Source organism: Anabrus simplex, chromosome 7, assembly GCF_040414725.1.
Source record: "Anabrus simplex isolate iqAnaSimp1 chromosome 7, ASM4041472v1, whole genome shotgun sequence".
NCBI lineage: Eukaryota > Metazoa > Arthropoda > Insecta > Orthoptera > Tettigoniidae > Anabrus > Anabrus simplex.
This window is the reverse complement of record NC_090271.1, coordinates 108982385-109005415: the sequence shown is the minus strand read 5'-3', so window position 1 is coordinate 109005415 and position 23031 is coordinate 108982385.

The following is a 23031-nucleotide window of genomic DNA, read 5'->3' as shown; positions in this document are numbered from 1 at the left end:
GTGGAAATCTCGTTTCTTAAATTTTACGACTTCCTGACGGGGATTCGAACCCACGTCCTTCCGGGCGAGCCGAGCACGCCTTTACTGCCTCGACCAGGCAGCCCCTTTTCAAATGTACAGGTCCTAAAATTAACAGGATATAACAATACATAACGGACTGAAAACAAAATGTTTCTATAGAAATAATTACGAGGAATTATATACTACTAATGTTTATTCACCGAGCTCGATAGCTGTAGTCGCTTAAGTGCGGCCAGTATCCAGTAATCGGGAGATAGTGGGTTCGAGCCCCACTGTTGGCAGCCCTGAAGATGGTTTTCCGCGGTTTCCCATTTTCACACCAGGCAAATGCCGGGGCTGTACCTTAAGGCCATGTCGGCTTCCTTCCAATTCCTAGGCCTTTCCTATCCCATCGTCGCCATAAGACATATCTGTGTCGGTGCGACGTAAAGCAAATAGCAAAAATTATGTTTATTCTGAATTATAGGCATATTATTCTGATCAATACAGCAGTCTTTAAAGACCATCATTATAGGTAAACCTATAAGAACTTACATATTAACTTAAGACAAAATGAGAGAGGAAATCTAAAAATGAACGTAACATTTTAAGTGTAAATTATGTTAGTGAATGTGTTCATCGATTAAAATGACACAACATATATCAAGAGCAATTATTAATATTTATTGCCTAAGTCACAATGCAGAGGAAATGCTTTACTACTAACGTTTTTCTTCTCTCCTGTAAATTGATTGAAAAGTGACTTACGCTGGCTTAGCTCTCGGGTGCAGATATATAAAGGCCAGTTACAATAGTTACAATAGTGAAAATGACATCAGATAGGATAATTCTTTTGGAGTAAGATACTAAGTTCTATGTTGATGATGGCGATGATGACAAGGGAGGATATGGCGTTTTGATTTTCATGAACTACATTTAAAAATATGTGCCACTGGGATTAGTAGAAGATAAACTTCATATCCTGACTGACTCACTGACTGATTCATCATCGCCGAGCCAAAACTACTGGACGTAAAGAAATGAAATTTTGGGGATACATTCATATTAACATGTAAGTGCTCGCTAAGGGAGGATGTTTGGATATTCCGTCGCTAAGGGGGTGAAAAGGGGGGTGAAATTTTAAAATGTGTGTATCTATATCTCAAAATTTTATAAGTTTACAGATGTAAAAATTGGTATTTAGAATCTACTTTAAAAATAAGGAAACGCGTATTTTTTTGTTTTCGGAAAATCCCAATAGGACTGGTGAAGGGGTTGAATACCTGTAATGAGGATACATATATCTCAGAAACTGAAGACATTACACACCTGAAAATTAGTATTTGGGATCTCCTTTAAAAATAAAGAAACACGTATTTTTTGTTTTTGGAAAATCCAATTAATGGGAGGGTGAAAACGGGGGTGTATTTTTAAAATGAGTGTATCTATATCTCAAAACTTTGAAAGTTTACAGATGTTAACATTGGTATTTAGAATCTCCCTTAAAAATAAAAAAAACACGTATTATTTTGTTTTCGAAAAATCCCAATAGGAGTGGTGAAAAGGGTGAAAAAGGGGTTGAATGCCATAAATGAGGATACTTATAACTCAGAAGCAGAAGATATTACAGACTTGAAAATTGGTATTTGGGATCTCCTTTGAAAGTAAAGAAACTCTATTTTTGGTTTTTGGAAAATCCAATTAATGGGGGTTAAACAGGAGTGACAAATTGGGGTGAATTTTTAGAAAGACTATATCTACAGTATATCGAAGAAGCGTAAAATGTTACAGACATAAACATTGGTATTTGGAATCTCCTGTAAAAGTAAAGAAACATAGGTGATTTGTTTTTAGAAACTCCACTTAAGGGGAACTAAATAGGGGTGAAGTTTTAAAATGAGCATTTCTGCAGTATATCTCAAAAACTTAACATGTTACCGAAGTGAAAAATAGTATTTTTTTTATCTCTACTAAAAATAAACATGTATTTTTTGTTTTCTGATAAACCACTTAGGTGGACGGGTAAAAGTGACTGAAAATGGGGTTGAAATTTTTAATTAAGATACTGATATCTCAAAAGCTGAAGACGTTACAGACGTGAAATTTGGTATTTGGAATCTCCTTCAAAATGCAGGAATACGTATTTTTTTGTTTTCGGAAATCTACCTAAAAGGGGGAGAGAAATTGAAAAATTACCTGAATTATTTGTATGAAGATACCATTATCTCAAAACGAAAGATTTTGCAGGCGTAAGGATTGGTATTTGGAATCTGCTTTAAAATTAAAGAAAGTATTCTCGGAAAATCCAATGAAGTGTGGGGGGGAGGTGAAAGAATTGAAAATTTAATTGAATTGATTGTATGAGGATACTTACATCTAATAAAAACTAAAGATGTTACAGACGTGAAAATTGGTATTTGGATCTCCTTTAAAAACAAAGAGAGAAACGTTTTGCGGGAAAATCATCTTGGGGGCGGGGGTGAAAACGAGTTGAATTTATTTATGAGGACACATATCTCAAAAACTGAAGATGTTAGAGTCGTGATAATTGGTATTTAGAAGACCCTTTATTATTAAAGAAACAAGTATTTTTAACGGGAAATTCACTTAATGGGGGGGGGGGGGGAAGGAAGTGAAAAAAGTGAATTATTTTTATGGGGATACTTATATCTCAGAACTGAAGGTAACAGACGGGAACATTGGTTTTCGGAATCTCCTTTAAACATGAGGAAACACGCCTTCATTTTTTCTGGGGGGGGGGGGGGGGTGTGGTAAATCAACTTAACGGCGGTGGGGTGGAAAAGGAGTTGAGACCAATTGATTTTACTGTTCATAATGTACTTATTCTGATCATGAACTGATAATATTTATTCTTTCCTGGGTTCGTTTTCAAGAACCATATTTTCATTTGGAGAACATAAAGTTAGATTACAGTAGATTCTCCTGCCATATAAATAAAAATGTAAACACATTTGAAATAAATTACAGGAATGAAATTGACCGTGCCATTGTTCACCTCTATAATAAGGTTAATAATGCACGGAAGTATATCATTCGTGTCGCCTGAAATCTGGGGCACTTCCTACGCGCGACGATGGTGCTGGTCACATTGTCAGTAATGACGATGGCAGCAGATGTAATTTACCACCAAGTAGCGGTCTTGCATTTTGCTGTGGGTTCCAGACAATCAATAATAATAATAATAATAATAATAATAATAATAATAATAATAATAACCTAATTTCAACTAATATTACCAACCCTAATAATAATAATGTTCTGGACCGGCGTCAAAATGTGCGGACCGCGCTAGAAACGGGTCCTGGCCGGGCAATGACTACGATTGCAGCCCGGCCGCGGGTTCAGTACCACCAAGGCACCCAAGAAGACACCACGCCGGATCTCCTCTAGGATTTGATCCATATTAAAAATGCTTATAGGAAAAGATGGCAAAGATTTAGGGACCCAACTGACCGGGTGGAATACCTGGACCTAGCCTGGGAAGTACGAAATCGATTGTTGGGAAAAAGATTGAAAAATGGAGGAACTTTGCCGTAATCTATCAGAAAACGAGTCACATCGCGAATTTTGGCAGATTCTTTTTTTTTTTTTTTTTTTTTTTTTGCTATTTGCTTTACGTCGCACCGACACAGATATGTCTTACGGCGACGATGGGATAGGAAAGGCCTAGGAATTGGAAGGAAGCGGCCGTGGCCTTAATTAAGGTCAACCCCGGCATTTGCCTGGTGTGAAAATGGGAAACCACGGAAAACCATCTTCAGGGCTGCCGACAGTGGGGCTCGAATCCACTATCTCCCGATTACTGTTTGGCGGATTCTATCAGAAAACGAGTTAGATCGCGAATTTCGGCGAATTCAAGTATAAATTTCAGTATAATACCGTAGCGAAGCACGGGTATCTTGCTAGTAGTAGGATAAGAAGAAAAAAAGTTCGTTAATTCTCACAATGGACTGAAAAGCACGTACCGTATTCTACTCAGTTTATTCATATTATTGCAAAGACCTGTTACATCCCTCAAAGGAGCAGGTTGTTTGGTGCTTCTTGGGGCACGTGGGGTTTGTATGATGTTTAAAGTATTTTCAACCTCTCGAAACACGAAATAGAAAATTTATGATAATCTTTCCTTCTTAAAAAACAAACAAAACACGTGGTGTTAGTAAAATTCGTATATCGGTGAAACTTGGAGAGAGAGAGAGAGAGAGAGAGAGAGAGAGAGAGAGAGAGAGAGAGAGAGAGAGAGAGAGAGAGAGAGAGAGAGAGAGAGAGAATAACCAACCACATCTAATCGAGCAATAAATTAATTATTGATTATTTAAATGCCACTGAGGCTGAAAAGTCCCTTTGCGTAGCGTCTTCATATGAAATACAGGGTTAAGAACACACTAACTAAATTATAATAATATGAAATTAAAGATTACACTTAACAAGTGATTTCAATTAGGATTGTGCTTATATGGATACTAAATCGAATAAAATTAAAACAGGATTCATTATTTTGGACAACGAGAGAGAGAGGGAGAGAGAGATTTGTTTTTGCCAGGGGGCTTTACGTCGCACCGACTCTTATGGCGACGATGGGATAGGAAAGGCCTAGGAGTTGGAAGGAAGCGTCCTTGGCCTTAATTAAGGTACAGCCCCAGCATTTGCCTGGTGTGAAAATGGGAAACCACGGAAAACCATTTTCAGGGCTGCCGATAGTGGGATTCGAACCTACTATTCCCCGGATGCAAGCTCACAGCCGCGCGCCTCTACACGTACGGCCAACTCGCCCGGTGTGTGTGTGTGTGTGTGTGTGTGTGTGTGTGTGAGAGAGAGAGAGAGAGAATATAACTAACCACATCTAATCACCACTCGAAGTAAGTTGCATCACCGATCTCTGAAGCTTCGTTCTGGTAGGATTTTTTTTTTTTTAATTTACAATTTGCTTTACGTTGCACCGACACAGAAAGGTCATATGGCGATGATGGGATGAGTGGGTAGGAGGCGACCGTGGCCTTAGTTAAGATACAACCCTAGCATTTTCCTGTTGTGAAAATGGGAAACCACGCAAAACCATCTTTAAGGGTTGCCGAGAGTTGGGTTCCAACCCACTATCTCCCGAATGCAAGCGGATAGCTACGTGATCCAAACCATGCAGCCACTTGCTCGGTGACAACCATTTCGAGAATGGCCGACAGGGGATTCGAACCCACGTCTCTGCCGAGTACGGTACTAGCAACTATAACTGGCTGCGCCGCAAAGCACTGAGCTGACATTTTCGGTATTGTATCAGTAAAGAAGGTAGCAATTTTTCAAGGTACACATTTGAATAAAAATGATAAGCTCTTTGACCTAACCAGAAAGAGAGTTTCGTCCTCAAGGTGGCCCACTCCACCCCTTTAGGATAGGAAATGAACGCTTTTAGTGTGCATGTAATTTTTTATTACTTCTGGTTGGCACTCGTATTTCCTGACAAAAACAGATTTTATAAGTTTCATAAATTTTTCTGTCTCTTGAAGGATATAATGTATTTTAATTCTTCTTCGTCTTCTTCTTCCTGGTCTTTTACCCAATTACGTATTTGAGGTCAGTGCCGACGTGGATTACACTCAATGTTACGGCCGGATGCCTGTCTTGGCACCAACTCCATGTAGATTTTCTTTACTACGTGTTAGTAGTGTCTTGTACAATGAGGATGTGTATTAAAATGATCGCAAGCACCCATCCACCGAGCTAGAGGAATTAACCATACGCAGCCAAAATTCCCTGCTCGATCGGGAAATGAACCCGGAATCTTCTGAACCGAATACTATTGCGCTGGCCGTTTAGCCAAAGACCCTGACCATTTAATACTTTTTGGGGGAGACTAATTAGGATACGGATTTTCTTTTAATAAATCATAACTGAGAGAGTTGACCGTGCGGTTAGCGTCCATAACTGTGGGCTTGCATTCGGGAGATGGTGGGTACTAATCCTACCTCGGCAAACCTGAAGATGGTTTTCCGCGAATTTCCATTAATTAAGGTCACAGTCGCTACCTTCCCAATCATAGCCCTTTCGTATCCTTGCGTCGTCGAAAACGATCGATGAGTTAGTGCGACGTTAAACCACTAGCAAAACAAAAATTTAAATATCAAAAAAATAATTAAGATGATCAGTTTCTTTGACGGATAGTTCACGTACTACGAAACAAAACAAAGAGTGTAAATAAAAACAAGTTCATATCATTTCTTAACGGCCTTGTTGCAAATATATAGTACGTTAGGGTTTGCTTAGGTCATTCAAGGGGTAATTTATAGTAATCTTGTGTTGATGTCTAAGATTCTCACCGACAGAAAAAAGCTGGCCATGTAACGCCTACGTGCTTAGATTTTCTCATGTTAACCGTACACCACATTGTCCGTCTGATACGTATGCATAGGCGGAGCAGACGGCAAATACGAGACTTCGCCAGCCTAGTCCGAATCGAGTTGCAGCCCAGCAAGACAGCCAGCCAGTCAGCCAGACCTCCCATGCGCGTCGGCCGACGAACAGTCCCAATAAATAAATCTCTGTAGTGCATGTCTGCATTCCTTGGCTTGCAGGGTCCCGGCCTTGAAGTGCGGGCAAGAGGTCTTCGCCCTCCCTGACCAGGGCGACGCTACTCTGGCTTGGGTTTGTCCAACACTCGACCACTTTAATAGCAGCTTCGTATCAATTTACAAGTCCAGGCGATTTCTTCCTTTTTTTCTTTATTTGCTCTCCGCTGCATAATGCAGTAGGCCAAAGGCAGTAGGTTGTGACCTTCACTGGATGATGATAAGCATAAGAGATGATAGTAGACGAAGTTCTTATGGCTTATTTTAGGTCTCAAAAATGAATGATTTAAAGTGTATACTACAATTTATTATTATTATTAATAACCTGATACGTTTCTATATTATTAAGTTTCGAAGGGAATATACTTACTTCATTGTTAAGACGAAGGCAGAAATGTTTCCTAACAGCATTTTGGCGTACTTCTATAATTTTCAATAATAATAATAATAATAATAATAATAATAATAATAATAATAATAATAATAATAATAATAATAATAATTGTTACCGGGTTTTTGTGGTAGTTAAGCATGAAAGAAGGTGCTGGGTGGTGAATAGGTCTCAAGCTACTAAAGAGAAATTAAATTTTAAAATTTAACAAGGTTATATTTTCTTTTCAAAATTAGGTAACAACAAATAGAACAGGTACTTAGTAGCCGAAATACAACTTGAAATGTACAATTACAGGGATTAAAGAATTTGGGCTTCGAGCCCTGAAAACACAATTCTTGAGCAACTAGCTCAACTTTACGATATACCAATTTCAACAAAAGGGGCAGAAGACCCCAATCAAACCCTGGAGCCCTTGCTCCAAATTACACAGCAAAGCCTCCTCGAGGCATACAACTCTCAGTCTTAGAAAAGAGCCACTCGCTCTTAAAGTTAAGCCTCTCCCAGGCCACACCAAACTCAACTTTCAAGTTGTCCTCAAAGGACATATACACAGGGGTAAAATACCCAACCTACTGAGGTCTATTAGGTGAGAAAAGATTAATACATGACCTCAAAATACAACTTGAGAGGAGGCGAACTTGCACTCCTAATACACTTTGCTTAAGACCTACTTGGCACTAGGCCGTTAATACAAGGGCTAATCCCATACTACAGAGATGACTTAATGGCAATTTACATTACATTACGGGAGAATTGGTTGAGAAAAATAAGTTCACCTCAAGACGATGTGAGTGGGAACTCGAGAGGGTTAGCACTCTCTATCCCATAATGTAGCTTTACAAGAGAATAGAAGAAAAGAGTAGTTACATTTTAGGAAAAGGTTACATGATGGAAAACGCTTCGAACCCGCCGCGAGAGTTAAACTGCCGACCTAGCAAGAAAAGAAGATATTAATAGGCCATTACCTGGTGTTGAACGGCTGAAGAAGAAAGAGGCGCTTCCCGCCTCCTGCTATGTACTTAATACACTGAAAGATGGAACAGAAGTGGCCTGGAGACCCTAAAATCAGCAGTTTATATCCTCTCGCGGAAGATTCTAGGCGTTAGGGGAAAGAAAACACCCTCCCACAAAATCTTTATTGGTTAGGGAAAAGAAACCCCTACACAGATGAAGAAGAAACACATTATTGGTGGAAAATTAATTAAAGAAATTCGGGATTGGCTAGATCCAAACTAAGGGGAAAAAGAGGGGTATACAGCCAACTTAAATAATGACAGAAGGAAATTTAACAAAGAACAAACTCTTGAAATAAAAATTTCTCCAACAAAATAGTTCTTTAACTCCGCACTAGGTCGCACTATTGTTGATCTTCAGTAGTGTCCTCTAGAAGAGAAAGTTCACACTTCTTACTTCAAGCGAAACAAAAACACATCAAAAGTGACACAGTTCAAAAACTCAAAATTTTCCACGTGGTGACATCTTCTGAGAAAGTAGAGAATTAATAGAATAGATAAAGTTCAACCTTCCTCCAGAAGAGGAGTTTCAACTGGCGCAACTTTTAAATAAACGGTGTAGAGGTGTACCGCCCGGTACAATAATAATAATAATAATAATAATAATAATAATAATAATAATAATAATAATAATAATAATAATAATAATAATAATAATCTAACGCTTCCCCCATCTGTGGAGTCGCGGCTGAGCATTGTGTTGTACAAGAGGATTTGGCCCTGTTTTACGGTCGGATGCACTTCCTGACGCCAACCATATATGGAGGGATTTATTCACTATTGCATGTTTCTGTGGTGGTTGTCTGAATATATAGAGAATTTCGGGGACAAACAGAAACACCAGTCTCTGACAAAGAAGAATTATTCACTTGCGATTGAAATCCCCCAGCCGGGAATCGAAGCCGGGACCCTCCGAACCGAAGACCTGAACGCTGCTCATTCAGGCAGTGAGTCGAAAATATTATTATTATTATTATTATTATTATTATTATTATTATTATTATTATTATTATTATTGTTGGTACGGGGATACCCGTGGAGCAAAAAGAGGTTAAAGATGGTGCTGGGTTGAATGGGTCTATCTACTATATAAAAAATTGAGTTAAAACTTAAAAGGTTATATTTCTTTTCCAAAAACAAACTTAACAACATTTTTCACTGAGTGAACATAACAATATATCAGGTACAAAGCAATCTTGAAACAAGACTAGGAAAATCCAAGATTCAGAACTTGAACAATTTTGGGCTTCAAGCCCCTATTTTACAATGTCAGAGATACCGGATTCAGTTTACAGAACTTCAATTAAAATAAGAAATCCTTTAGTTAAGGGCAGAAATACCCTAATTCAAGAACACTTGTTCCCTCAATTACAAATATCAAGCCTTCCAGAGGCACCCTTCACAATTACAAAGTTTGAAAAGAGCAAAGAGGCTCTCCATTTCTTACAGCCTGCTCAAGGCAATATTACCTCAAAAGTTACACTCTCAGAATTACAAATAACAATGTTTAACACAGGGGTATCTAATACCCAACCTACAGGGCCTTTGCGAAAAAGAACAGGTTAAAAATGACGGCCCGATCACAAAATGAATGGAGGCGTACACTTGCACTCCTAGATAATGAAGAATAAAATCCTAACGGGGCTCTTGGCCCAGAGATACAGGGGCCAATGAAGAATTAAGGAAAGCTGCCTTATTTTTGAGACAAATATAAAATATGTAGGCTATAATTTGTTTTCTTATTCTCTATGTTGTTAATGCTTTCTGCCACCAAATTCAATAACAATTCACTTTCTTAAGAACTCATAGAGTTCTTTCTTCGTTTCTACTCAATAGCGAAGGTAATTTATGCAAATTATTTGCAAACCCCGAATGGAATCAAAAACGTGTTTACATTTCAATAGTGCCGGCAGTACGTAGTCATTTGTTTTCCGTGCGTCAGTATGAAATATTTACGGTTCAAATTCAGATTGAAACGAACACTTAGTTTTTGTAAACCGGGGTAATACATTCTGTGGCGAATGCAGAAGTGAGTGTTATCCGAGATGATGAGTTTTGGAGTTCTAAGATAACAGCAAAAGTAACTGACGTTGGTCAATACGGGACTAAGGCTACAAAGTTTGGACTTAGTTTTAAAAAAAATGAAATGGCGTTCGGCTTTTAGTGCCAGGAGTGTCCGAGGACAAGTTCAGCTCGCCAGATGCAGGTCTTTTGATTTGAATCCCGTAGGCGACCTGCGCGTCGTGATGAGGATGAAATGATGATGAAGACGACACGTACACCCAGCCCCCGTGCCAGCGAAATTAACAAATTAAGGTTAAAAATTCCCGACCCTGTCTGGAATCGAACCCGGGACCCATGTGACCAAAGGCCAGCACGCTAACCATTTAGCCATGGAGCCGGACATCAAACAAAATAGGTTTCAGGACAGACCACCTTGTAAGAAAACAGCTGCCTTCTGGGCAAAGGAAGGAAGGGAGAAACATAAGCAGTAAATGTGGGAGTACTGGGCAAACATCAAGTTCCTCTCTAAGCGGAAAAGTTGAACATCACGGTTCTTCGAAACAGGAACAGGGAGGATAAGAATAGTAATCGTAATCATAATAATAAGAATGGCATGTGATCTTCGGAGAGAACTGACGGAGCTCATTTGAGTTGACGATCTTGGGCCACATGCCTGTGGGTTTGGGGTCTACCTAGGATGAACTTTAATGTTACAGACGGCACAATCATCCGTTATCCGAGCCAGAGAAAATAACCAATGAAGGATAAAATCTCCCATCCGGCCGGGAAACGGAATCGAGACTCCTTAGACCAGCACAGTAACCAGTTAGCCATGGAGATCTTTATAATTCTACTCGTTTACTTAATGCTGAATTACATCAAATTGGTATACGCAAGTGATACTTGAGGTTTAAAATACGTCAACGGAACACCGCTAACCCTAACCTAGAATAAAGTTAAAAACAGGTATGTACAGCAATTTATTTTTCTTATAGCTGTAGTTGTTATTTTGAAACTTTGCTGGGGGCCGATGACCTTCGATGTTAGGCCCCTTAAAACAACAAGCATCATCAGGAACTTTGCTGCTGTGTAACACAGTTTATCGAAGCATTCAACCTTCGTTGGCGTTCTAATACTACTTGGCACAGCCTGTATTAAATGCATGTGCAGGTGTTCATCCATGAATTTCAATACCATTTTCGGTAACAGCATCTATTTTGGCGCGATAGTAATTAACAACACAGCAAAACCTGTATTCCACTTGACGGAGTAAACAAATTTACTTGTTATTAAGCTCCGCCTCTTTTTGATTGATTATAAACTTGACAAATATGGGAGACAGGTTGTCCAGGGAAAAACATTCTAGAGTGAAATTAAAAATACTTTTGTAAAAACAATTTATTTACATTTGTAAATTTGGATCGAATACATGGTGATGATGATGATGATGATGATGACTTTTGTTTAAGAGAAAGAATCAGTGTTGCATGCCTGAAAATCTTTTTATTAATATGTCTTTTGAATCTTCCATCATGGTTGTACAAACGGCGGTAGCGTAAACTGTAGATGAGTAAGATAGGCCTAAGGCATATCTAGGTTTTTGCCAATTTTCAGGTTATTGTCACACATTGAAGGTTTCGCCTTGTCGTTGTAGCCAGTCTCTTCTGTTTCTCACTGCTCTTTTTAACTTTTTATATCATGTGAACCTCAACATATATAAGATGCACTGAAACGAAAACGGTTCACCTGCCAAAAAGTATAGTGGAAGCATTTCATACCTGAATATTAATCACCGGAACTGGGTTATGAGATGGTCAATTCCATTCACACGTCGTCGTTCAGTGCAATCCGATTTCCACGAATGTTTTAGTTCGTCTATGATGGAAGCAATTGTTATTCTTTCTGTACTAGGTATACGCAGCATTTTCCGCCAACATCACATCTGAAACGCATCGATTCGATTTCTGTCATTAGCTTTCACGGTCCAGGTCTCAAATAGCCGAATAAAAAGACGAAGAACATTAGTGATTCAACCAAGGGAATCTTTGTAGCTTTTGATATTGCCCGGTTCTGCCAAATCGTAGTGAGTTTAACCATTGCAGCACGACCAACTACAAAACGTCTTTTTACCTCTTTTTTCACAGTTTCCCTTGACACTAATGACTGTACCGAAGTATACGACTTCTCTTAATACCTCCAGGTCCTTTAGGCATCCTGTAAGTTGGATTTGACGTTGCCGTTGATCTTTTTCATTTTTTCTTCTCCAAGAGAAATATCAGCTTACAAACAGTAAGTGACCACGGAGGTGCTGAAACAAGAACGCAGTTGAATTTCAGTCAGTATAATTTAGTATACTAATAGGATTGACTCCCTATCAGGTAAAGTGCAAATGGTGATGGAGAATTTTAAGCGTGTTCTTAATAATGCTTAAGGCGATGTCATTTAGACAAGTTAAGGGCAATCCGAGGCTCCTCATATGTTTCCAGGTAAAGAGCGGCACATCACCCCGACTGCCAAACAGTAGTTATATAACACACAAGTTTTTCAATGGAATATGATAGCGACCAGAGAGGTAAGTAGACAGGGTTCGTAGGTGGACCCCTTCTTCTGGTCAACTTCAGATGCCTGATGTTGATCTCTTTCAAAGCGAACCTAATAAAACAGCTTTTCCGGTGCGCCGATTTATTGCGACATTATCAGCAGCTCGTCTAGAAGATCCTTTATAGGATTCACAGTGTACTTTTTCGTGGGTTTTCCCATTCTAATGATGTCAAAGCACTAATGTTCTTCACTTTTCTAATCAGGTCAGTAAGTTCCTCTTCACTTCCAGTGATGACCACAGTGTCACCCACGAAACGCAGAATGCTAGTTTTCTGCCGCCAATCGAGATTCCACTAATCCAGCCATCGAGAGCTCTTTTGTTGACATACGCTGCATAGATGTTAAGGAGTTGAGGTGGTAATTTACAACCGTGCCATATTTTATTAAAATGTGACTGAAATTTTCTTTTTAAAAACAATGGGAGTTTCGTATCTGAAAATTGACGAATTTTGGCATACTTTGTAGAAATGATCAAATATGAATAATGAACGCATGAGGAAAGTACACTAAATAAGGAATCGAATAAGACCAACTGTGCATCTACAGAACGAATGAGGTAGCTACGGGAGCGTCGCAAACTTGAGAATGGTCTGTGTACAATATAAATCGTAGGCTTCATCTCTCACTTCTTCATTCACTGACCATTGTTCAGTAAAATGTTGACAATGGCAAAAATTCGTGAATAAATGAAACAAAGTGAAAAGTTCAACTTGTTTATTATTTCGGATTACAATACACGACAGACGTTCCACGTAAGTAAATCTAGTGACTGAACGTATTACATCCTACCACTTTTTTTCTGTTAGGAAGTGTGCAGTGAATATAGGTTGTTAGAACGCCAATGGCAAATTAAATTTGGTTTAAAATAACTGTGAGAATAAGTATGAAAGAGAATTGCAGTTAAGTATGCAGGATGTAGAAAAATCCTGTCAAATAATACTAAGTGGTCGTTAAAATGATTAAGACAGTTAAAATGAGTATAGGAATCATCAACCTTTGAACTCGAATTTTAGTCGAGATTCAAATGGGGGCGAGAAAAGTAACGTTGTTTTAGACGAGCTCTGTGGCCTAAATGCCTCGAAAGGAGTCTCTATAACCTCTTAAATCACAGCCACGCTCGGAAACATACTTTTTATATGTGTGGAGATTATGAAACACCAAGATCGGCCAAAAACCGGATGTTACATTTTTTCACGAATACAATACTTGCTTCATTCACATGAGTGCTTGAAAATAGAAATCGACCAAGGCGAATGATCGAGGAGACGTCCATCTGAAAAATTACGGTTACAAAACTACATAACCTTAGACATGATATTATTTTGGGATTTTACCATGACAAAGGAACAAAGAATATACATTCTTTGAGTTTCGTTGAGACTTTGCTTCGTGTGTTCAGAAGCGAAACATGTCTGTTCACAACGACTTCTCTGAATGATAAAATACAAGAAAAAATTAAATCAGGTGTAGAACACGAAACATCTTACTTAGAGGCAAGATGGCGTCGTTACTTCCTCTCGGAAGACATAGCGCATAGTGAGCCAGCCATCTGATGATGAACGACCTAGCTCGATAGCTGCAGTCGCTTAAGTGCGGCCAGTATCCAGTATTCGGGAGATAGTAGGTTCGAACCCCACTGTCGGCAATGGTTTTCCGTGGTTTCCCATTTTGCACACCAGGCAAATGCTGGGGCTGTACAGTACGCGCACCTTTTAGTGATACATGCACACCTTAGTGCTGAATCGGTCGACCTCGTTTATCTTCGAGATTCGTATTGGCAACATTTGAAACACAAACTATGAATCGCTTATGCATCGCTGTGCGACATCTGGCGTACACTTTACGTACTAGTACTGTTGTTGTTTGCACCGCAAAGCCAAACTGTAGAAGTCATGCTAGGAACAAGATTCGCATCGAGAAATGTTATATGATGTTAAATAATGCCTGTGTGACATAGTAAGATAATAAATGTTTAGAAAATTCATATTGATCGATCATATTATCGATTCAATTCAGATTTCATTTCCATTCAGTTGGCAGTATAACCGGAACCAGGAGGGCTCCCTCCTTACTCCTCACTCCGTACAAAGTAATATCATTAAAAGGTGCGCGGACTATACCTTAACTAAGGGGCCACGGCCGCTTCCTTCCCATTCCTAGACCTTTCCTCTCCCACTGTCGCCATAAGACCTATCTGTGTCTGTGCGACGTAAAGCAAAAAAAAAAAAAAAAAATGATGAACCAGACTATCATTTACAATATACCATAGCCAACTATACTAAGGCCCACTAGAGTTGGAGACTGACGTGTAGCGCTATCGGCGAGAAAAAGTTGACTGATGCTGCTCTTAAATGACCAGTTGCTCTGGCAACGATGAGTGATAGAAAGCTATCAATCACCACGTGGGATGGGTTGCTCCCAGTCGCTCTTGTGATATACGGAGTGGTACTGTATTAGCTGTGTTAGTTGTTGCTGTTTTGTGTATTTACGTGTTTGTTTTCTGAATATTATTTTCGTTGTTAGGCTTTTTGTAGCTTAATCAGTGGCTAGTTGTACAGTTCTATTTTTTTATTAGTTAACATTGCGACAAGGAAAGCAACGGGAAACTACCTCACTCCTCATTTCTCTAGTACGCCTCTTCACCGATGCCTAGGCCATCTATGACAGCCGGTGGCGGAGCTGTTGAGGATTCAACCAGCCTTAAGGCTGAAGACTGAACGTACACTTGCTGAAGTTATTGTCAGAAACTGACGATTTTGTTAGTGATTATGAAATCTCGTATTTATCGGTAATGGCGTGTTCTGTGTTAAATACTGGGATCATTAGCACGAGCTTAGGAATGGGTCAAAGTTTGTTTAATTGCATTATGCCTACATGTATTATAAAACACTCAGTCTGTATGAAAAGGTGATATGCCGCAGATGAGGTAACTATGACAACGCTGCATAATTCTTAGTTACTGCTTTCGCCGCTCAAGTGTTGGACTCCAACTCTAGTGGGCCCAACTATAGATATCTAACTAGAGCAATGCATCAAGTCGGTCGTGAATATATAATTTAGATTTCCAACCGTGTTAAAAATATGTTAGTACTTGTGGACAGACCTGTATCTCTTCTGAAGACGCGGCGCAAAATATCTGCGAAACGTAAAGAGTTTCGATTCTTTGATACGGCAAAATCACCAGAGATTAACATGCAAGAGGTTTGTAGCTCACTTTGCTCCAGCTGACTCTAGAAAAAATTTCCGAGTTAGGCGGTCGCTTGCTATTCGTATTTTAAATGTCCTGATCCCTTACTGGAGGGCATATTTATAATGCTCCTTTATAGACTCCTTCAGAAAAAATTGCTGGAAGTAAGAAAGTTTCGTTATGTGATTTCTGGTACACTCCGATGATAGGCTACTTTTTAAACCACAGTGCCCTCTGTTGTTACCTTATTTCGAACTGGCAGTACTTGTTTTAAAGCAGATGCACACTTACCTCGGTAGAAGTGAGTACTTCTCCGCACATCGGGGCCAATAATAAGGAATAAATTATATCTATTATTGCAAAGAACTTTGCCACTACGGCCCCGAGTTGACTTAAAATTCTGAAGCATTCAGTATATTATACTATCTAAGGAATGCATATCAAAGTTTTAACAAATCATCAAGAGATACAAATCAAGTGTGCTATTTACAACAATTGATCATTTAAGATTTTATAAAGCAAAACTGGTATTTTCCAAGAATATCATCAAGAGTAAAATGGACAATTTAACTGTTTTATCTATCATATGACTTACAATTTTAACAAAATTTCGAAGATCTTGTTTTAAATGTCGTAACCATACATCAATATTTTAATGTGTCTTTCCAATTTTAATAATATCTATTTTGTATTTCTGATTTATTAATGTTAATTTATTATTAGCTGATGATGTCCCTTAGGGGACGAAACGTGTACTAAATTTTAAAAAATGTATTGAATAGGCGGACCACTTAGTTATAGGCCTAATATTTTTCATCTTGAATATTCACTAATTGATTATAGTCAATACGGGATTAGTATTACTTGAACTGAAGCTGTTAAACTTATCACTTGTAAATATCTGGAATACGTTACAGCACGTTTATATGCCCTTCGGATATAGCTTCAACTAATATAGTAGAGTCCCTCAGTTAACATTTTAAACTCAGTCAACGGCCTAAATCCTTCGATGAACCGCAAATCGAACCCAGAGTCTCCAGGTAATGGATGAGATGCCAGTCCAACGCCAGGATTTGGATGTCAGTTGTTCTGTACAGGTTGTACACTCACCAGGTGATGTGATAGCATACATAGCAGCAGGAACGGAGGCCTTCAATGGCGTTTAATAGCGGTTCTCTTTTGCTAAAAGCTGTCATTGCTTTTAGGGCTAACATTATTAGAGTTAATGATCCGCTTATTCCTTAAATATGTTCTCAACAAGGGCAGGTGTCAAAAGAGCGTTCTTTTCGGTTACTCATCACTTTGTCTCAAGCAGATGGAGACTATAACCTACCTTAGTGATATCGTCTGTGGTGCACGCCTCCGTAGCGTAACGGTTAGTACTATTAGCTGCCGTTCTTGAGGGCCCGAGTTCGATTCCCAGTACTGTACTGCCAGGAATTTATTTATTTATTCCTGACTTACATTTGTGGCGAAGTTGGGGCTCACGGCCCTCTCTTACATTTAACCACTATAAACAAAAAAGTTAAATATGTAAACATAAAAGTAAGACATAGAAATTCTGAAAAGAAATAATACTAAAGACAGATAATTCTAAGACTAAGTTAAACCTACATATCAGTATAGAAATTAGTGTGACAATAATAATAATAATAATAATAATAATAATAATAATAATAACAATAATAACAATAAATGAACAAAAAACCCATTCACACAACATACACACAATGACTCGCACAACTCAGTTTTATGTTCCCAGGAGAAACTTTCGGCAGGCAGATTTGAATTTATGAGACGAAGTAACGTGCCAAATATCCATTGGGAGTGTGTTCCAGAGTCTCGATGCAGTAACTAAAGAGGAATGATTGTAGGAATTCGTTCGACTTAGTGGAATTTCAAATAGGGAACCAGAACGGGTACTAATTTCATGGAATGAGGAAAGGAAACGAAAATTAGGACAGAGGTAAGTAGGAGTGTTCGTCGAGAGCACTTGGTAAACAAGTGTCATTAAGTGAAAATTCCTTCGTTCATTTATGCGTAGCCATCCCAATGTTTTGAAATATGGTGTAACATGAGCGTCATGTCGCAGTTGGAAGGCATATCGTATGAGAGTTTAGTGCACGCTGAAGTCTCAAAGCTTGTTCAGCATTTAGATCGACTAGTACCGTATCACAGTAGTCTAAAATTGAGAATAGTAGTGCTAATTTTAATTTACGTTTTTGTGGAAAAGGATTCTTGTGACGTTTCAGGGGATATAGAGCTGCATGAACCTTTTTACATACATTTGTTACGTGTTCATTCCAGGTCAGATTCTCATTGATGGAGATTCCAAGATAAGTTACATTTTTAAGGTATGGTACAGCAATGTCATTGATTATTATTGGAGGAGGATTGATATTGCTTATTATATGTAATAATTTAGAGTTTCCTATGATAATACTTTGTGTTTTACGAGGATTTAAGAGTAAGTAGTTGGTTATTAGCATAGGCGGTAAGCCTTTCAATGTCCGAATTAATACGCTGAACTATTTCATGTAAATTGTTTCTAGTGGTGTGTTTATATATCTGCAAATCATCAGCATATGTTATTGAAATGGTACACGTAGCATACTCACCTCCAATAGGGGTGTGCCTGTAAAGAGCTGCACCACCTCGGGACGTGGACACGACTTTACTATCGTCAGTGGCTCCTCATTAAGGCAGACCTGATTCGAATCCGGCCAATGCATGTAGGAATTTTAGAATTGGAAAGTCACGTTCCTGTGTCTCGAATTTAACGCAAAACAGAAGGTGACTTGGCTCAAACCACAAAATAGATATAAAACTGCAGGCTTGGTAACGTTTTTTTTTTGTTGATGACAATATAATATTGACAATGCCAGCGCCTGCGGCAGACCAAGTTAGGCCAGCCATTCTTCTGAAGAATACTGGACTCTAGCAGTTTCACTTATACCAATCAGTTTTAAGGCTAAGTTGAAAAGCCCAGACGGTAGAGCGAAGGCCTTCTGAGCTCAAGTTGGAGGTTTCGATCTTGGCTTAGTCCAATGGTCTTTATGCTGAGATACGTCAGCTTCACGTCGATAGAAAAAATCTCCTGTGGGGCTGAATTTCTACACTTCGATGTCTCCAAACACCGTAAAAGTAAGCAGTGGGATGTAAAACCTATACATAACATTCTTATTCTTTCTTCGATTTTGGTCTACTTTGTACCACGGTAGACAATTGACTTGCTGTTTAGTCATGTTTTTCTTCTACCAGAACGTCTTCTTCATTTCGCTGTGGCTACTCTTCCTCGACTATGAACATAAATGTTCTTGGAATTTTCATTTTGATTTTCTTGGAACTCCTTGAATGTATCAATTTTAGCTCGAAACATATCTCTATTAAAGATTTCTTTGGATTGATGCCAACTTCCTCCATGTCCTTTCTCGTTTAATAATTAGTAGTTAATTTTATTTTGATGATGTAGTTAAAGACTCTCGTTCATTCTTTGAGGTGCCCATAAAACTTCAGTGTCCTCTTTCTTATGGTGCCGGGCTGAGTGGCTCAGACGGTTAAGGCGCTGGCCTTCTAACCCCAACTTGGCAGGTTCGATCCTGGCTCAGTCAGGTGGTATTTGAAGGTGCTCAAATACGACAGCCCCGAGTCGGTAGATTTACTGGCACGTAAAAGAACTCCTGCGGGACTAAATTCCGGCACCTCGGCGTCTCCGAAGACCTTAAAAAGTAGTTAGTGGGACGTAAAGCAAATAACATTATTAATTGGACAGATATTCATTTCTCCTCTTACTCCATGTATCATGCCTTATTTTTATTGCGTCCTAAGATCTTTCTCAATATTTTTCTTCTATAGCTCATTCATTTTCCATTCCTTATTCAGTACCAGACATTCTGAACTGTAAAGTCCCTCTGGTTTGATAACAGAGGTATAGTGTCTGATCTTTCCTCTGTAAGATATCGTTCTTTTATTGCATATACTCTGTGCTAAATCTATGGTCTAACTCCATCTTTCTGGCCCTTCAGTTATTTGCTTCTTTATCAACCCCCTTCATCTGGATCCATTCACCAAGATATTTAAACTTGTCTCACCCCTTGATTTTATTATTATTATTATTATTATTATTATTATTGGAGCCTCCGTGGCTCAGGTGGCAGCAGGCCGGCCTCTCTCCACTGGATACCGAGGTTCTAATCTCGGTCACTCCGATTTGTGCTGGACAAAGCGGAGGTGGGACAGGTTTTTCTCCGGGTACTCCGGTTTTCCCTGTCATATTTCATTCCAGCAACACTCTCCACTATTATTTAATTTCATCTGTCAGTCATTAATCATTGTCCAAGAAGAGTGAGACAGGCCTCGGCAGCCAGCACAATTCCTATCCTCGCCGCTAGATGGGGCTTCATTAATCCCATCCCTGACCCGGTCATTGACTGGAAAACAGGTTGTAAGTTTTCATTTTCAATATTATTATTATTATTATTATTATTATTATTATTATTATTATTATTATTATTATTATTATTATTATTGGTTGTCTCCGTTGTTCAGGCGGCAGCGCACCGGCCTCTCACCGTTGGGTTCCGTGATTCAAATCCCGGTCACTCCATATGGGATTTGTGCTGGACAAAGCGTAGGCGGGACAGTTTTTTCTTCGGGAACTCCGATTTTCCCTGTCATTCCAACAACCCCCCGCCCCCACCATTATCACCTGATTTCATCTGTCAGTCATCAATCATTACCCTAGAGGAGTGTGACAGGTTTCGGCAACCGGCACAGTTCCTATCCTTGCCGCTTCATTCATTCCATTCCTGACCCGGTCGAATGACTGGAAACAGGCTGTGGATTTTCATTATTGGAACTAAAACATAATTTCCATTCTAAAGGATCCTTTTAATTGACCCAAAAATTCAATAGTAAGAGGCTCACGCCCCATTCAAATGTATTTTTAGTGATGCACATAGTCCGGCTCCATGGCTCCATGGTCACAGGGGTCCCGGTTCGATTCCTGGCAGGGTCGGGAATTTTAACCTTCATTGGTTAATTTCCCTGGCACGGGGCTGGGTCATTTCATCCTCATCACGACGCGCAGCAAGCCTACGGGCGTCAAATGGAAAAAGACCTGCTCTTGGCGAGCCGAACCTTTCCTGGGATATCCCGGCACTAAAAGCCATACGAAATTTCATTTCGGTGATGTACATAAATCACACAATTCGGCCACTGACATTTTCTTATTCAGCAAAATTCAGAAAATTTATCGCTGGCAAAAATTTTACACTCGTACATTTTCTTCGTTACACGGAAAAGCATAGACTCGTGGATATATTTTTGGTCTTAGAAGACGAGTACAAATTCCGTGGTTGTTCCCGTCTTAGTAGCTTCTTTCGACGTGCAGGGGGTACAGTAAATGGATCCTTTGACTCCACCCACAGAGGAGATAAAAAAGTTCCGATAAATTGAAAGGAATATGAGAATATCCACTAAAGAACGGTAAGGCGCATGATCTGGGAGGAAATGGAACACATTCTAGACTTGCATATTATTATTATTATTATTATTATTATTATTATTATTATTATTAGCCAGCCCTTTGGTGTATAGGTATCGTTTCTGTCTGTTATTCCAAGGCCTTGGGTAACTTTTCCGGCCAGTTCAAGGATTGTAATATTGGATTAATGTTAATTGCTTTTACGTCCCACTAACTACTTTTACGGTCTTCGGAGACGCCGAGGCCTCGCGAGGTGCCGGAATTTAGTCCCGCAGGAGTTCTTTTACGTGCCAGTAAATCTACCGACACGAGGCTGTCGTATTTGAGCACCTTCAAATACCACCGGACTGAGTCAGGATCGAACCTGCCAAGCTGGGGTTAGAAGGCCAGCGCCTTAACCGTCTGAGCCACTCAGCCCGGCGTAATATTGGATTAAGGAGTAGAATGTGGTTCATACGAGGGTCGAGTCATAAGCTATGGCAACAATTTTTTTTTCTCGCGAACAGGCGACAGCATGGAAAATCAAAGATATGCATTTGGAAATATGGCGCATGTACTTATGCATAGTGCCTGAAGACGAAGTCTGACTTCAGGAGATTCTCGTAGGAAAGTGACAGAACACAGGCCATTGGTAAACATTGTTTTATTATGGCATAGACAGCAACTACACAAGACTACGTAAAAAGGACAGGTCTCCACTGGTTACAGACCTTCGAAATAATCACCCAAGGTTCCCACTGTGCGTTGCCAGCGGTGGGGCAGGCGCTGAATACCATTCGCTGCATGTGTATCGCTAACGTGTGACACCTCTCTCCGAAATGCTGTTACGATGTCCTTTGTTAGGAAACCGTTGTCCACGTAATGGCTTCTTGACTTTGGGGATTAGATCATAGTCACATGGTCTCAGATCAGGCGAATAAGGCGGGTGTGGAAGAACCTACCATCCCCACTATTGTAAGCGACGCTGAACGATGGGTGCTCTGTGAGCCGTCGCGTTATCGTGTAGGATTATGGCGTTGTCCAAAATCTGGACGTTTGGTTCGCACTGCACGGCGCAGTTGGTACCAAAAAAATAAAAATGTAATAAACTGCATTGACAGACGGCCTGGGCGAGGCAAATCGTCAGTTGATACTCCACCCCGTTTGAACGTCTTCACCCACCTCGCTACTGTTCTATAGGGCATGGTATGCACACCTAATGCTTCCCGCAGCTCTGCATGACAATGGCGTGCATTTCTGCCGCGGAAAACTGCTATTTTAATATACGATCACTGCTCCTGCTTGTTGAATTCCATTTTGTGGCGCTCCCACTCACACACTGAACTTGGGGGCATGCTTGGACCCATACTGTTGTTTACAGACACAATCTAGTGGCATCATACGCAAGTACATACCGTACGTATGACTCTAGTTCCAGATAGACCTCCGTCCAAAAACGTATTCTTGTTAAAAATAAAAAATGCTAATTTCTATTGCTTCAGACGATCTACCGTATCCCCCTTAGTTATTTTCATCTAAAGAAGACTAGGAAAGCAACAAGCAGATTTGTGTCTGTGCCAAGGGTCCGCAGATGGAGAGGCATGTGAGGCAGTCTCAAGGTTCCAACTGAGTGCAACTTGAACGACATAACAGAGAAAAATCCTGTCTTCAAAAGTTACTATACTAGTACAGAGACAACACTTGGCACATGCAGTGATAACCATAAACAGGCTACTTATGAGGAGAGTCTCAAGTCTTACATAAAATCTTGCTCACAAGTTTATATGAAA